Source organism: Mus caroli, unplaced genomic scaffold, assembly GCF_978045245.1.
Source record: "Mus caroli unplaced genomic scaffold, Mus_caroli_1 scaffold_11, whole genome shotgun sequence".
NCBI classification, from domain to species: domain Eukaryota; kingdom Metazoa; phylum Chordata; class Mammalia; order Rodentia; family Muridae; genus Mus; species Mus caroli.
The window spans coordinates 2783258-2800709 of NW_028227266.1; the positions used below are offsets into that span (position 1 = coordinate 2783258).

Consider the following 17452-nt stretch of genomic DNA (forward strand, 5'->3'; position numbering starts at 1 on the left):
TTCTGTTGGTGGTGTTTTCATCTATGACTCCTGATCTCTTCCCTGGGTTTTCTATCTCCAGAGTTATCTCACTTTGTGATTTATTGTTTCTATTTCCATTTTTAGATCCTGAATAGTTTAGTTCAATCCCTTCACCTGTTTGGTTGTATTTTCCTGTAATTATTTAAGGAATTTTTGTGTTTCCTTTTTAAGGGTTTCTACCTGTTAACCTGTGTTCTCCTGTATATATTTAGGGGAGTGATTTATGTCCTTCTAAAAGTCCTCCATCATCTCTATCATGATAATGCATTGTGATTTTCAATCTGAATCTTGATTTTCCAGTTTTTAGGGATATCCAGGACTTGCTGTGGTGGATAACTAGGATATGATGATGCCAAGTAAACTTCGATTCTGTTAGTAATTTTCTTGTGCTTGCCTCTCACAATCTGGTTATCTCTGGTGTTAATGGGTCTTTCTGTCTCTGACTGGAGCTTGTCCTTCCTTGGACCTGTGAGCCTTTGATCTTAGGTGTGTTAGCACTCCTTGTGTGTCCAACTTTTTACAGTTATTGGAGCAAAGTTGATGATCTCACCTTTGAGCTTAGGATTGTGAGCACTCCTGGAAGACCATCTCTTTCCTAGCAAAGTCTCTGTTCAGAAGGCTGTGGGACAGCCTTAGCCTTGGGGTACAGATGGAGACTGTAGTCAATTCAATTTCCATCAAAATTTGAATACAACTCTTTACAGATCTTGAAAGAGCAATTATTAAATTTGTATTAAAAAACAAAACACCAAGAATAGCTAATATATTCTTGTACAAAAAAGAACATCTGGAGATATCACAATCCCTATCAAAAGCTGTACTACAGAGCAATGGTAAGAAAAGAAAAGGAAAAGGAAAAAGAAAATAATGCATGGTATTGGCATAAAAACAGATTGATCAGTGAAATAGAATGAAAGACACAGAAATAAATTCCATATATCTAGAAACCTGATTTTTTTTTACAAAGAATCCAAAACCATACAATTATAAATCCAAAATATCTTCAATAAATGATGCTCATCTAACTGGGTGTCTGCATTTAGAAGAATGCAAATAGACACATATCTATCACCCTGCACAAAATTCAATATCAAGTAGATCAAAGACAATTACATAAAACTTGCCACACTAAATCAAATAGAAGAGAAAGTGAGGAACTGTCTTTTGAATTTATTGGCACAGAAGAAAATTCCTGAACAGAATACCAATAGCTCAGGCACTAAAGTTAACAATAAATAAATGGAACCTCATGAAACTGAAAAGATTTTCCAAGGATAAGGACAAAATTGTAGTCTACAGAATGGGAAAAGATCTTCATCACCTCTAGATCTGACAGGGATATGGAGCAAGGGAAACACTCCACCATTGTTGGTAGTAGTGCAAACTAATACAACCACTATTAAAATCAATTTAGCAGTTTCTGAGAAAATTGGGAATAGTTTTACCTCAAGACCCACTTCTCCTGGACATATACTCAAGAGATGCCCCACTATAGCACAAAGACACTTGTTCAACTATTTTTATAGCAGCTTTATTCAAAATACCCAGAAACCGGAAACAACCTAGATGCCTCTCAACTGAAGAATGGGTGAAGAAAATGTAGTTCATTTATACAATAAAATAATATTCAGCTATTAAAAGCAAGGACATCATAAAATTTGCAAGAACTTAATGGACCTTGAGAATATCATCCTGAGTGAGATAACCCAACCTCTTCCCCTAAAAATGCATGGTATATATACACTTATAAGTGAACATAGTATACAGGATAACTATTTTACAAGCCACAGACCCTCCCCCCCCAAAAAAACCTAAGTAATAAGAAGGACCCTTGTAGGAGACATAAATCTCACTCTGAAAAGGAAATAAAATAAACATTAGAGGTAATGGAGAGAGAGAACTGGGTGGGAGAGGAGATCAGGAATGCAAAACAAGTATGGTAACAGGAATGATGAGAGAGGATTAGGAGTCAGAAAGGCAATCAATTAGGGGGAGGGCATCTCTGGGAATAGCTGGAGACCTGGAATAGATCAGGTACCCAGGGTAGTCTTTTGGAATAACCCTAGCTGAGACTCCTACCAGTAGGGTACATTGAGACTGAAATAGAAATCTCCTGTAGCCAGGAGGGACTTGGAGGGAGGGGGACATCAACCTATCCATGACACCTGCAACCCAAAATTTGTTGTGCTTACAAGATGCAAAGGGAAAAAATTGAGCGAATATCCAAACAATGACTGGCTCAACTTAAGACAGAACTCATGTAAGAGAGCCAATGTCTCACTGTATTAATTATTCTCCTCTATGCTTACAAATAGGAGCCTAGCATAACTGTGTCCTGATAGGCTTCATCCAGCAGTCAATGGAAACAAACACAGAGACCCACAACTTACCTGGTAGTCTTTTAGAAAAGTCAGAATTGAACTGAGAGAAACAAAGGACTCAAGATCACCACAAGAACACTAGAGTCTGGGCTCAAAGAGATTGAACCACCAACAAAATATCAGACAGTGGCTGGACCTAGGATCCCTTCACATATGTATCAGTATGTGCTGCTTGGTTTTTATGTGCATCCCCTAACAATTGGAACAAAAGCCTTCTCTGACTTAGTTGTCTGCCATCGGATCTCCTTCCCCTAACAGGTCTAGGTTAGGCCTCAATGGGAGAGGATGCACTTAATACTACTTTGATGTCCCAGTATGGAGCAGTACCACAAGGGTCTTCTCCTTCTCTGGGGCATAGGAGTGGGTAATGGGGAGACGAATTTTAAGGGTGGTAATGAGAGGAGCAGGGGGGATGGCTTGTTCAGGATGTAGAGTGAAAAATTAAATTAATACTAATAAGAAGCAATTGAATGTAGAAATTTTGAGATATTTTATTTAAAACCCAACTGTATTAACTGCAATAAGTATACATTAGAAACAACAACAGAGAACAGATTTCTTTAAAATTGTGTGTATGCATGTCTCTCTCTCTCTCTCTCTCTCTCTCTCTCTCTCTCTCTCTGTGTGTGTGTGTGTGTGTGTGTGTGTGTGTGTGTGTATGTGTGTGTGTACTGTAAAAATTTCTGCTATGTAAATAGTAAAGATGAGTGTATGGAGTTATCTGTAATTTTCATACAAATATATAGACTTCAAAACAAGATAGGGCACATTACCTTTTAATTTTTCTTATGAGTCACTTCAGGGTGAGCTATATTAATGCTTACAGTTTTGCTTTTCTTGATAGATGCAGGTTAAAACAAAAGAAAACACATTTTTTAAAGATTTATTTATTTATTGTATGTAAGTATAGTGTAGCTGTCTTCAGGACACTCCAGAAGAGGGAGTCAAATCTCCTTATGGATGGTTGTGACCCACCATGTGGTTGCTGGGATTTGAACTCAGGACCTTCAGAAGAGCAGTCCAGTGCTCTTACCTGATGAGCCATCTCACCAGCCCCAAAACACAGTATTTTAAATATCAAATACTTCAGGAACTCCTTAACTAAGTAAAGTTCAGCCGAGACTATTCAGTATAATACAAAGTTTCTCCATGCCTGAATACATTCCCCAAATTTTCTATGAGCATATGATATCTCAAAACCGTTATTTTGTGAAAGCTGTCCAAGAAAGAATTCATACCACAAAATTTAAGAAACGTAGGTGCAGAACAGATATACAGTTCCCATTTTATTGTTAAACAGATGCCAAGGGGTTTTTCTCAACATCTATGACAGGGAAAATGAACTTTTGTACAAATATTTATGATGAGGGATTGCACATCTTAAAAGAAGAGAGGAGTACAAAGAAAAATAACACACTTTTTCTTTTTTTATTATTTTTTCTTTATTTACATTTCAAATGTTATCTCCTTTCTTGATTTCCCCTCCAGAAATCCCCTATATCATCTTCCCTACCCCTGTTTCTATTAGGATGTTCCTCCACCCACCCACCACCCTATCCGGGCATTCCCCTACACTGAAGTCATAGAGCCTTCACAGAACCAAGGGCCTCTCCTCCCATTAATGTCTGTCAAGACCATCCTCTGTAACTAGATGCAACTGGATTCATGGGTCCCTGCATTTATATTTTTTGGTTGGGGGTGTAGTCCCTGGGAGGGGGGTGTTTTGGTTGTTGTTCTTCCTGTGGGGCTGCAAACCCCTTCAGCTCCTCCAGTCCTTTCTCTAACTCCTCCATTGTGGACCCCATGCTCAGTCCAATGGTTGGCTCTAATCAACTACATCTGTATTTGTTAGGCTTTGGCAGAGCCTCTTAGGAGACAGCTATATCAGATTCTTGTCAGCATGTACTTCTTGGCATCCATAATAGTGTCTGGGTTTGGCGAATGTATATGGGATGGATCCCCAGGTAGGGCAGTCTCTAGATGGCCTTTCCTTCAGTCTGGTCCACACAGAAGTCTGAGCTAGAGATGCAGCAAAGGGCATTTCCTTGAATGGTGAGAACAGATAAGCTACATTGCCATTCTGAAGATAGCCATGTAATACTGTTTTGCTTGTTAACTAGACTAAGCAGACATGAGTAAAGGAGATTAAATTTATATCTTCAATCTCGCATACTTAGCAATAATCTTTTTGTCTTAGACAGTGCTGTTTCAGACAAAGCAGTCAATTAGCCAGTTAGTTCAAAGCAGGGACAGTTATTAAAATATAAAGATAAAGAAAAAAGTTGTCAAAGATCATAGATGCCTGCCCAGACCTGTAGTGTCACAAACTTTGGAGTTCAGTGGGAAGGTTACTTAAGCCCAGGGATTTGACAGCAGCCTTGGACAAGACAGCAAGTCTTCTTTAAAAAGAAAAGAATAAGAAAAGCAAAAAAAAAAAAAAGAATAGAAAATAGCTCATTTTTATAGGTCAGGAAAAAAACAAAATAGAACAAACAAAGACAAACCAAAACAACAATCTTTGAACAAACCTCAAATCAGATGTATTTTCATTAACAATAATCTCTGGTTGGCACCAGTCATAACCCTTTTCATTACTTTATTTTCAATATGATTTTAAATGTGTCTCCATCATACTGAAGATTTCTATGCTCCTCATTAATCTTCCTGAATTATACCCACTAATCTTCATAGCAAAAGGGAAAAAAAAGCCCCAGTTGGCTAAAAGTAATTGGGTTTGCATATTTTATTTAAATTGTTCAGCGTGTATTTATGTCTATTCTACTTCAGCTTCACTCTCAGGATCTAAACTGTGAGTTTTCTTTCAGTGAGCTTTCAGCCCAGTGAAGAGGGCAGTTCAAAATGTTAAACTGCTTGTTCCTAGTCTGAATGCCGAGCAGGAGTGCAAGCTCTCTCCAGTTATTGTTGCTCTGTCCCTACTCCTAAATAGGCTGTACAAAGAGGAAAGCAGGAACTAAAACTGTTATCCAGAGGGCTTTTATTTGTATTTAGGATTGGAAAACACAGACTTGAATAATGCATATCTATACATAGGTAGGTCTGGCATGGTGAAAGACTGATTTGATGTTGGTAGGATGTCTTCATTTTGGTGTAAAATTTACTTTAAGCTTAAAAGAAGCATTTGACTTACTCCAATAAGGATGCAGGAACACAGAGGTGCAGGAGAGTTGAAGGTGCAGGTCAATGGGGATGCAGAAATGTGGAAATGGAGTGTGGAGGGTTAAAACATGAGGAGTAAAGACATGAAGATGCAGATTTATGGAGGTACAATGATATGGTAGTATAGGATCAAAGGACATATAATTATGAGGATGAAAAATTATAGAGGAATAAAAGTAAGTGGGTAAATAGCATGAGGATACAGGACAATGGGTGCCAGGATTGTTGGGTATTGGAATATGGAGTACAGAACTGGAGATGCAGGAGTATAAGGCATATAGGACCATAGGGAGCTTTTGAAGCAGCGTTAGCTTGCTATAAAATATCTGGTTAATGCTAACTTTCAACTGCCTCCAAAAGTTATCCACACTTTCTGTATTGTTACCTTCATAATGAAAACCACCATCCTCTCAAATAAAATATTATTTATGGTTTCCTAGTTGCTAGTTCTTTTGAACAAATTCAGTCCTTAACTCTTAGTATCCAGTTCCCTTTGCCATGAAAAAACTGTGTAAGTAGAATCAGTTGGATTTGTTTCACTGAAAAGCTTTGATAGATGTCCAATAGGCATACAATGATTCTACAGTATTTAGCACTGAACTTCCTTCAACGTCATCTTATGCTTACTTTACTACCCCTTGTTTTTGTATAGGAATCCTACTCACATCTTATCTTCTGTCTCTATGCACACCAGGCTCTTGGGTTTTGTCTTGTGGTCTTTGTAAAAGCAGTTCTCCTGGTAGTATGCTTTGAAACATTGCTTTTCAGTTCATCCTAAGTAAGACCTATATTGTTCTTTTATGGCACACATTTCAACTGAAATATCCCTTCCACACAGGTCTCATATCTCCCATCAATTACTTAATGAATCTCTAACCTGGTCCTTGTGACCAAAATTTTCCCTTTTATTTTTTGAGACTTCAATAATCCCTTGCTAACGTAACAAGCAAGTGATACTGGAAAGAAATATAATTACTAAATATCAAAGAAAGATTGGAGAGATGGAGACAGATGCACAAGCATGCATAAACACACACAAGAAGGAGAGAGAGAGAGAGAGGGAGGGAGAGAGAGAGAGAGAGAGAGAGAGAGAGAGAGAGAGAGAGAGAGAGAGAGAGAGAGAGAGAGAGAGAGAGAGAGAGAGAGAGGATTTGCTCTGTCTTCCAGCTATAACCATACACATCAGAAAGGTAACAGCAAACTTGGTTGCTATGATGAGCTAAGCCTTGGACTGCAGCTTCACCTGCATATGCATTGTTCTTTTTCTCCCTTCCTCTTGTTCGTTCTCATTTACCATAAGAATTTATGACTCTGAGCAAAGAACTGTGGGCAGAGGCAGTAGGGTTTAGAAAGGACTGGGAGGCAAACACTTTGCTGTTTTCAAATCCAAGTCAAGGGTGCAAAAATGCAAAGCAATAAAGCCTTTAACTTGGAGAAGCAGAATCATACTCCAAGGAAGCAGCAGCAGCACCAGCAGCACCACCAGCACCAGCAGCAGCAGCAACAGCCACCCCCACCAATACCCGCAAATGGCCAATAGACCAGCAGCCAGAATGGCGGCTTCACTATTGACCTGAAGAATTTTTGTAAACCAGGGGAGAAGACCTTTACACAGCATCGCTGTCTCTTTGTGGGCAATCTTCCCGCTGATATCACTGAGGAGGAAAGGAGGAAATTTTTTGAGGAATACGGAAAAGCAGGCGAGGTTTTCATTCATAAGGATAAAGGCTTTGGCTTTATTTGCTTGGAAACACGAACCCTAGTGGAAATTGCCAAAGTGGAGCTGGACAATATGCCCCTCCGTGGAAAGCAGCTGCGAGTGCGTTTTTGCCTGTCACAGTGCATGCCTTACAGTCTGCAACCTTCCTCAGTACGTGTCCAACGAACTGCTGGAAGAAGCTTTTTCTGTGTTTGGCCAGGTGGAGAGGGCTGTAGTCGTTGTGGATAACGGAGGAAGGCCCTCAGGGAAAGGCACTGTTGAGTTCTCAGGGAAGTCAGCTGCTCAGAAAGCTCTGGACAGATGCAATGAAGGCTCCTTCTTACTGACCACATTTCCTCGGACTGTGACTGTGGAGCCTATGGACCAGTTAGATGATGAAGAGGGACTTCCAGAGAAGCTGGTTATAAAAAAACAGCAATTTCATAAGGAGAGAAGACAGGCACCCGGATTTGCACAACCTGGGTCCTTTGGGTATGAGTATGCCATGAGCTGGAAGGCAATCATTGAGATGGAGAAGCAACAGCAGGATCAAGTGGACCAGAACATCAAGGAGGCTCCTAAGAAGCTGGAGATGGAAATGGAGGCAGCAGGCCTTGAGCATCAGGTTATGCTAATGAGGCAGGATTTGATGAGATGTCAAGAAGAGCTTAAGAGAATGGAGGAGCTGCACAACCAAGAGGTTCAGAAAGGAAAGCACTGAGTGCATATCATGTGACTTCTTTTGTGACTGGGTTACCTCACTCAGGATTATGTCCTCCAGATACATCCATTTGCCCAAGAATTTCATAAATTCATTGTTTTTAATTGCTGAGTAGTACTCCATTGTGTAAATGAACCACATTTTCTGTATCCATTCCTCTGTTGAGGGGCATCTGGGTTCTTTCCAGCTTCTGGCTATTATAAATAGGGCTGCTATGAACATAGTGGAGCATGTGTCCTTATTACCAGTTGGAACATCTTCTGAATATATGCCCAGGAGAGGTATTGCGGGATCCTCCCGTAGTACTATGTCCAATTTTCTGAGGAACCACCAGACTGATTTCCAGAGTGATTTTACAAGCTTCCAGTCCCACCAACAATTGAGAAGTGTTCCTCTTTCTCCACATCCTCACCAGCATCTGCTGTCATCTGAATTTTTGATCTTAGCCATTCTGACTGGTGTGAGGTGGAAAGTCAGGGTTGTTTTGATTTGCATTTCCCTGATGATTAAGGATATTGAACATTTTTTCAAGTGCTTCTCAGCCCTGCGGTATTCCTCAGTTGAGAATTGTTTAGCTCTGTACCCCATTTTTAATCGGGTTATTTCAATTTCTGGAGTCCAGCTTCTTGAGCACTTTGTATCTTTTGCCTTACAGATGAAAGAGGAAAATTACTGACCACCAGAACTCTCACCCCAGAGTACATTCTGAACTCTCACACCAGAGTCAGACCCCCTCTCAAATGAAAACTGTTCCGGGGACATTTCTGAGATAAGGGTTTCCTGGAACGAACCCAGTCCAACCCCTCCCAACTAAGGACTGTGCCAGGGACATTTTTGAGATAAGGGTGTGAGTAAAAACCTCAGTTCCAATGAATCAAGTACATGGCCAAAGTGTGGGACGCGGTTGCAAAAGCACTTTGGAAAAACCCTTGGCTGAATCACTTAGTGACGTAAAACCTGTATTTTCCCTGCCCTGCTCCCCCCCTTGCCTCCTACCTATAAAAGCTTGTGAAAAGTTTGGGCTAATTGCCGGATCTCCTCTGCACCTTGCAGGCTGCATGAGGTCCGACCCCAGATATCTGGTATATGTGCTTTTTGTTTGTTTTGTTTGCTTTCTTGTCGTTGCTGTATTAAATCTTGCTCCCTATACATCTTAAGTACCGGTCTCAGTGTCTTCTTGGGTGCGCGGCTGACCCGAGGCTTGAGTAAGTGCCTCCCTTTGGGAGTTTTTGAGTCTTTCATTTGGTGCGTTGGCCGGGAATCAGCGCGACCACCCAGAAGTCCTGGACCCACTCAGAAGTAAGATTTACTGTTCTGCTTTGGTCTAGTGTCTGTGTTCTGTCTCTGGAGGCCAGGAAGGTCTCGTACTGTGGGCCTGGGAGAGGCCATCTGAATCTGTATCTGGTGCGATCGCTGTTTTGGGTTTGCGTGACGCTCTGTGCTCAGTACGAGCACCAGAGACCGTGCTCCGGGCTGGAGACCAAGCAGGTCTCAATAGAGAGCGCGGGGTAGGGTAGGACAGACGTGTCTGGTGCCCACCGTCCGATCGCCCTGGGGGACGCCCCAGGAAGACAAGGGGAGGGTCAAGGACGCTTGGCGGACCCCTCTGAAGGCCGAGAGACCATCACTTAGGTGGAAGGTCTAAGCTGGCCGGCCTTGGAAAGGCCATCTGAATCTGTGAGTTGCCTGTGGGCGACGGGAAGTCGCCGCTGTTTTTGGTTTCTTTTGTCTGAGTCTCGTGTCTGCTCTCGTGTCTGCTCTCGTGTCTGCTATTATTCTAGAAATGGGACAATCTGCTGGGTGTGTAGGTGTGGAACTGCTGCATTTGTGTATTCTGAGATTGTGGGTTTATTCTGGCAGTGGCTGTGAGAGGACTGTCTATGGCCTCACGGTCCGCACCCCAAAAGAGATGTTCCAAGGGAGACCCTGGAAGGAGTGCCCAGGGTACAGAACAGTCAAAAAGACCTGGCTGTTGCCTGGCAGAGTGGAGGAGAGAGAGAGTGTTCTCTCTGCCAGAGCGGGAGTGGATGTGGAATCCCACCCCTATCAGGAAAAAGAGTCAATGTGAAATCCGACCCCGTCAAAAAGTGGCGTTTGGCTGGTTGTGTTTGTGTCACGTGACAAGACTGTGTGTGTGTGTGTGTGTGTTAACCCTTTGTCGACTGTAGACTTGGACTGACGTCAGGACAAAATTTGTCAGCAATAGTTTTAAAAAAGGAAAAAAAGGGAAAAAAACTCAGTGCTGGTGAGTCCCAGACTGCTCAAAAGAGCTCTGAGATTGCAGAGCTGGGCTAAGAATTTCCGGCTTTGGCAGCGCGGGTAGGGCTTTGATAGCAGCAGTGGCGCTGAGGTTCTGGCTTCTGCAGGCACGGCAGAAGCAGAGGCTGTCTGTGCCCCGAGTTGTGAGATGCTGGTGATGAGTGCAGCGGCCTGCCGGCCCCCGCCTGCCAGTCCCGGAGTGGCTGTGAAGCCTGCCACAGCTGGGGAGGGGCCGACTACAGCGTCCCTCTTTTGGTCCCCCCCCCCCCCAGAGTCTACCCGCACTCCCTTGTGCCGGCCGGCTGCATGCTCCCTCCCCAAAGACAGTGCAGAGAGCACCAGGAATCTATCAGGTAGTTAAATAGTTAAATTGGAGGGGGCACCTCTGCCTGCCAGCGTTTGTTTGCCACTCCCAGAAGTTTACGCCGCATTCCGCATTCCGGTGCGCAGCGGAGACTCGGGCGCTGGGCTCTTCACATCAAAGGATCTGTTTTCAGCCTTTGCCTGCCTCCTGGGTGGGAGAAAGGCTCATTCTCCTGTCCCCTGTATCCTGTCTCTTGCTAACTGTTAACAGAAAAAATTGTGTTCATTTTGAGATATCAGTGTGCAGCCAGATGTAAGAGCTACACTCCCTTCTCTGCCCCATGTGTTTTCTCCTCTCAGGCACTGCCCTGAGCTGTGTGAGTTTGTTCTAAGCTCCGGTGAGGGAGACATACAAGGTAAGGAGCACCTGACTGCCAGGCTCTGTTGAGGGTCTCATGTCTGTGGGACTAGAAAATGTCCCATCAATCTGACCTAGGTTATGAAAAGTTACAAAAGTTAAGAGAAAGATAGAGGTCTGCAAAGAAGAATTGAGAGCAAAGCTTCAGCAGAAATAGGTTAACAGTAAAAAGAGGTAAACTATGAAAAAAGTTAAGTGACAGAATATAGATGTAATAATTAGATCCATTGCAGTTAAGAAACAGGAGCAAAGAGAGATAAATGACAAAGATTAGAACTTAGCACAGTGATACTTGCTAATAATACTAGCACTTAGAGATGATCTGTAAGAAATAGGGAGCCAGAAAATTTTAAAAAAAAAGATAAGAGAAATGAACTGCTGGTCACAAAAGTCAGGGAGACTAGAAAACTTAGTACCTGGCAACAAAAAAAGAAGAAAGCTTTTGGCTAAAGATCAGAGTGTTTGCTGTTGAAAAAGAAGAACACTGGGTGAGAGACTGTCCTAACAAAAAGAAGAGGAGCCCCCCCTCAAGACAAAACCCTTTACCTATTCGTGGCTAAAAATAAAGAGATAGCAGAAGGGGTGCTAACACAGAAGCTGAGTCCTTAAAAAAAGAGACTGTGTTTTCATATTCCTCCACTAACCAATGCAAAGCAAGTTTAAAAGGTTCCTGGACACTGCAGGCCTTTGCAAACTGTGGATTCCAGGTTTTGCTGCATTAAAAAGATAAACAGCCCCTCGTATAAGAAATAAAGAACAACCTTGGATGGCCTTAGATGCTATTGAGACTGCCCTAATGTTGTCCCCAACTTTGGGACTCCTAAATGTGACTGAGAACAAAGGTATTGCCAAAGAGGTTCTTACTTAGAAATTGGGACCCTAAAAGACCAGTGGCACTTGAAAAATTAGACCTGGTGACTGAGGGATGGCCTGCTTGTCTGCACATAGTGGCTTCTGGTCAGAGACACATGATTCAATTGTTTCCCTGGCTGATGGACACATTATTAGAGCTTTTTGTTGACAGAATAAGACCTACTCATCACTCTGACATTCTGGCAGAAGGAACTTTGGCTCAGAAGGCTGAACTCCTGGCGCTAACCCAAGCCCTGCGGTTGGCTGAAGGCAGAGACATCAAAGACAAAGAAAAATTCTGGCCCTCCTAGAAGTTCCTGAATGAACTGGGTGAGTTGGGGTACCGGGTATCGGCTAAGAAAGCTCAGCTATGTCTCAAAGCGGTGGCTCACCGAAGCCAAGAAAAAAAGGACTGTGATGCTGATCCCAATCCCCACCACCCCGCGCCAAGTACGTGAGTTTCTGGGAACGGTGGGCTTTTACAGATTCTGGACTAAAGAAAAAGTCCCATTCACCTGGACTGAGGAACACCAAAAAGCCTTTGACAGCATAAAGGCAGCCCTGCTTGTTAAAGACGCTGACAAGCTTACTCTGGGTCAGCATGTGACTATACCCACTGCCAGAGTTTACTGCTCCTTGGCGGATGACTCCACTCCTGTACATCAATGTGCTGATGTCCTGGCTGAGGAAACTGGAACAAGGAGAGATCTGACTGATCAGCCTTGGTCAGGTGTGCCTGCCTGGTACACAGATGGCAGCAGCTTTGTCACAGGAGCAGCAGTAGTTGATGGAAAGCAGCTCATATCCATGGGGCCATCTACCAACAGAGGGGGCTACTTACCTCGGCAAGTAAAGATCAGATCAGCCTTGGCCTGAGAGTTTGAGCTGGTACACGGACGGCAGTAGCCTCACAATTGAAGGTAAGCGGAAGGCGGGGACAGCAGTGCAGTGGTGGACAAAAAGCAAGTGATCTAGGCCAGCAGCCTCCCTAAAGGGACTTCAGCCCAAAAAGCTAAACTTGTGGCTTTGATACAAGCTTTATAAAAGTCTACACTGACAGCAGGTATGCTTTTGCCACTGTATAGAACAATATACAGACAAAGAGAGCTGTTGACATCTACAGAAAAAGACCTAAGATGCTGTGAACAAAAGAAATCAGATGGCAGATCTAACCGCCAAAAACAGGCATCCCAAAGAGCAATGATCCTGGCAGTCTGAAGACTATCAAGTTATAGACAAATTAAGACTGGTAAAAGAAACCCTGTATAAAATGGTAAAAACTGAAAGAAAGAAAACTAGTCCTCCCTTGAAAAGACAGACCTGACATCAACTGAGAAATAAACTTTACTGAGAAAAAACGTTCTCAAAATGGATAAATGAGACTGCTCACATAGTCATCAAGAAGATTATTGAAGAAAATTTTTCCAGGGTTCAGAGTGCCAAAAGCAATAGTGTCAGATAATAGCCCTGCTTTGTTGCCCAGGTAAGTCAGGGTGTGGCCAAGCATTTAGAGGTCAAATAAAAACTACATTGTGTGTATAGACCTCAGAGCTCAGGATAGATAAAAATTAGTTTAAAACTCTATGACAGACCTTGACTAAATTAATCGTAGAGACTGGCACAGACTTGGTGTTCCTTCCCTATGCCCTACTTAAACGTACTAGAAATACTTCCTCTTGATTCAGTTTTATCCTTTATGAGACTCCTATGCCCATTATAGTCTTAAATGATGTGTTTAAACCTATGTTGTTATAATAATGATCTGTATGCTAAGTTAAAAGGCTTGCAGGTGGTCTGGTCACAACTGGGAAAAATTGGACTGAGTACATGGACGACATTGCTCCAGGGATCCCAACAGCTGAGACAGTGAACGAGCTGGGTACCCCAAGGACATCTCACCAGTTCCAGCCAGAGATCTGATCTACGTGCACCTACATCATGCCCAGACCCTCAAGCCTCGCTAAAAGGGCCCCTGCCTAGTTCTGTTTACTAATGCTTCTTATTCTGTTTTTGTTCCCATGTTAAAATAGAGTCTTTCATTTGGTGCATTATGCAGTATCTGAAATTCTAAGATTAGAATTATTTACTAAAAGAAGGGGGGGAATGAAAGAGGAAAATTACTGACCACCAGAACTCTCACCCCAGAGTACATTCTGAACTCTCACACCAGAGTCAGACCCCCTCTCAAATGAAAACTGTTCCGGGGACATTTCTGAGATAAGGGTTTCCTGGAACGAACCCAGTCCAACCCCTCCCAACTAAGGACTGTGCCAGGGACATTTTTGAGATAAGGGTGTGAGTAAAAACCTCAGTTCCAATGAATCAAGTACATGGCCAAAGTGTGGGACGCGGTTGCAAAAGCACTTTGGAAAAACCCTTGGCTGAATCACTTAGTGACGTAAAACCTGTATTTTCCCTGCCCTGCTCCCCCCCTTGCCTCCTTCCTATAAAAGCTTGTGAAAAGTTTGGGCTAATTGCCGGATCTCCTCTGCACCTTGCAGGCTGCATGAGGTCCGACCCCAGATATCTGGTATATGTGCTTTTTGTTTGTTTTGTTTGCTTTCTTGTCGTTGCTGTATTAAATCTTGCTCCCTATACATCTTAAGTACCGGTCTCAGTGTCTTCTTGGGTGCGCGGCTGACCCGAGGCTTGAGTAAGTGCCTCCCTTTGGGAGTTTTTGAGTCTTTCACAGAAGCTTTGCAATTTTATGAGGTCCCATTTGTTGATTCTTGATCTTACAACACAAGCCATTGCTGTTATTAGCTCAGAAACTTAGAATACCCAAAATACAATTTTCAAAACAAAAGAAAATCAAGAAGAAGGAAGACCAATGTGTGGATACTTCATTTTTCTTTAGAATAGGGAACAAATTACCCATGGAAGGAGTTGCAGAGACAAAGTTTGGAGCTAAGATGAAAGGATGGACCCTCCAGAGATTGCCCCAACTGAGGATTCATCCAATAATCAACCACCAAAAGTAGACACTATTGCACATGCCAGCAAGATTTTGCTGAAAGGACCCTGATATAGCTGTCTTGTGTGAGGCTATGCCAGTGCCTGGCAAATACAGAAGTGGATGCTCACAGTCATCTATTGGACGGAACACAGGGCCCCCATATAGAGGAGCTAGAGAAAGTACCCGAGGAGCTGAAGGGGTCTGTAACCCTATAGTTGGAACAACAATATGAACTAACCAATAACCCCAGAGGTCGTATCTCTAGCTGCATGTGTAGCAGATGATGGCGAGTTGGCCATCATTGGCAAGAGAGTCCCCTTGGTCTTGCAAACTTTACATGCCCCAGTGCAGGGTAATGCCAGGGCCAAGAAGTGGGAGTGGGTGGGTAGGGGAGCAGGGCGGAGGAAGGGTATCAGGGACTTTCGGGATAGCATTTGAAAAGTAAATGAAGAAAATATCTAATAAAATTTGAAGAAAAAAAAAAAGAAACGAAAGCAGTTAGAACTCAGGCAAGAAGAGGATTGCAGTTGCTGCCATGAGGAAGAGATGCGGCGACAATAAGAGGAAATAATGTGCCCACAGCAGAAAGGATTCAAGGGAACCTTCTCTGATGTGAGAGAACAAGAGATATGGATGGGCCAAATGGCTATGGGAGGTGCTATGGGTATAAGCAATAGAGGCTCCATGCACCCTGCTCCTTTGCAACCTGGTACTCCAGATACTCCAGGACCTGCCACTATGATGCCAGATGGAACCCTTGGATGACCCCACCAACAGTTGAACGTTTCGGCCAAGCTGCAACAATGGAATGAATTGCAGCAATTGGTATAACTCCTCCTGCATTCAACCGTCCAGATAAAGTTGCATTGTCTAGTTTCCTGCAGCCCTTAAAAGAAGGGCACTTTTGGACTAGCCAGAATTCTACCCTGGAAAAGTGTTAGGGGTTCTTCCCAATAGATAGGTCTTCCCTGCTTGTACTATTCTAGGGAGTATGCCTGAAAGCAGAGGGGCAAGGGAGGGGTGGTATTTTACAAGTCAAAGTCTGTGGCATAGTTTGTCTGGCGCATTCCTGAAGTATATTGATTGTTGAGCACCTGGAAAACCATGGGAAAATGGACTCTGAGCTCCATTGATCTTGATCATTCTCTCTCTCTCTCTCTCTCTCTCTCTCTCTCTCTCTCTCTCTCTCTCTCATGTTTTAGTTACTTTCTCATCTTTAATCCCCTCAACCCTGGAGACACTGCCATATATACCACAAAATATAAACATTCTCAATGACATAGCCCCATTCTTCCACTCCCAGGTGAGAATTCAGACAAATGTCCACAGAGGTTACAGCATACATACAGTGCTGTTATATCTCATATAGGATCCCTTTATGTCCTAAGGAAGACATTTTCTCTTAGAGATTTACATTTTAGTATATCTTAAAAGAATCTTGTGTTACCTTGCCTCCATCTTTTTCTTGGGTAAGGACTACACTTTGTGTCTCTGATGTTGCTGTTCACAGCTTTTCTTGATAGGTCTAGTTCAATCTTGGGAACAGGGTTGCTGTGTGGTGAAGATCTGACAGCAGCTCTTAGTCTTGCCTATCCTAGATAGCTACACTGTGCGTTTTTATTGGTGTACTATGATTTGTTCCTGATACCTTCAATTTGCAAAGTATTAAAATACATTTGAAGCCAAAAAAAAAAAAAAGATTTTACCTTTATATGTGGAGATGTTGCTTTTAACCAATTAACTAATAAATGAATTTTATTTTATTAGCAAGAATGACATTATTTTAATACACATGTAAAAGGATCTTAATAATGAAGAGGTGAACAGTAGTTTATAAGTAGGTACAATATATGCCAAGAAGCATTTAGCTCTCTTCATTTTATATCAGTTTTCCATGAAATAATGGAATCTATGGAAGTTGGTTTCTTTCTCAAACACACTAATGAAAGTACAAAAGTTGTAATGTTGTGAGAATATTTGTGTAGCCATGCATAACCATGTATAGCCCCCACCATAGACCTTCATAGCATTTCATAGAGCTGCATAGGCCCATAGAGCCCTCCATAGCCCTCCTTAGCCTTTCATAGTCCTCCATAGCACTTAATATACATGCAGAGCCTTCTATATCCTTCCATAGCCCTGCATAGCCCTCCATAGCCCTGCATAGCCCTCCATAGCCCTGCATAGCCCTCCATAGCCCTGCATAGCCCTCCATGGCTCTCTATATGCCTGTATAGACCTCTACATTCCTGCATAGCACCCCATAGTACTCCATAGAACTTCATAGCCCACTATATACCTCTATATACCTGCATAGACCTCTATATCCCTGCATTGCCCTTCATAGTCTTCCATAGCCCTTTATGCACCTGCATAGACCTCTAGTTCCTGCACAGTACTCCACAGTCCTTCTCTCTGTTACTGCATCAGACTTATAATAAATTAGCAATTAAGTTTTATGACTTCAACTATTTTTTTCATTTTTTATTAGATATTTTCTTCATTTATATTTCAAATGTTATCTATCTTAGTCAGGGTTTCTATTCTTGCACAAACATCATGACCAAGAAGCAAGTTGGGGAGAAACCAATTTATACAGCTTAGACTTCCATACTGCTGTTCATCACCAAGGAACTCAAGACTGGAACTCAAGCAGGTCAGAAAG

The 17452-nt window shown here is 42.6% G+C and overlaps 1 pseudogene; it reads left to right on the forward strand.

Moving 5' to 3' along the window:
- The first annotated feature begins 6984 nt into the window (after positions 1–6984).
- LOC110301409 (non-POU domain-containing octamer-binding protein pseudogene) lies at positions 6985–15728 on the forward strand (annotated as a pseudogene).
- Positions 15729–17452: the final 1724 nt, after the last annotated feature.